Raw genomic sequence first — 529 nt, forward strand, 5'->3', positions numbered from 1 at the left:
CGCTCGGGGGGCTCCTGGAGGTGTGTGGAGGGGCGCATCTCCTCCCAGTTGCTGGCATTTGGGGGGCGGGATCGCATCACGGCTCAACTCGGCGGTGTGCAGTCTGACATTTTCTGCTTCCTCTCCTGCCTCACCCCCGTCCACCGCGGTGGCGCCCTGGACGAGGAGCCATCTCCCGAGGCCATGTGAACGCCACGGCAGCATGGTTTCTCCGTGCTCCCCTCTCCCTGCTGTGAGGTCTCGTCTTAGCTTGTTTGCAGCCTCAACTATCATTGCTTCAAATCAAGGAAACGTTGGATACTCCTTTTGGGAGTGTCCTACCCAAGGGTCCGGGCGGCATGTCCTTGCGTTCCTGGGATGCCCTGGCTCGGATCCCCGCATCACTGCATTCAGCAGGGGATCTCCATGATTCGTGGCCTGGAATTATACCCGTTTCATTAAACGTTTTCCCCGCCCTCTGCCACGTTTCGTTTGGTTGGTTATTCTCAGCGAGGTTCCAAAGTGGAGAAATAAAAAAATGCGTCTACTC

Source organism: Pteropus medius, unplaced genomic scaffold (assembly GCF_902729225.1).
Source record: "Pteropus medius unplaced genomic scaffold, Ma_sr-lr_union100, whole genome shotgun sequence".
Lineage (NCBI taxonomy): Eukaryota > Metazoa > Chordata > Mammalia > Chiroptera > Pteropodidae > Pteropus > Pteropus medius.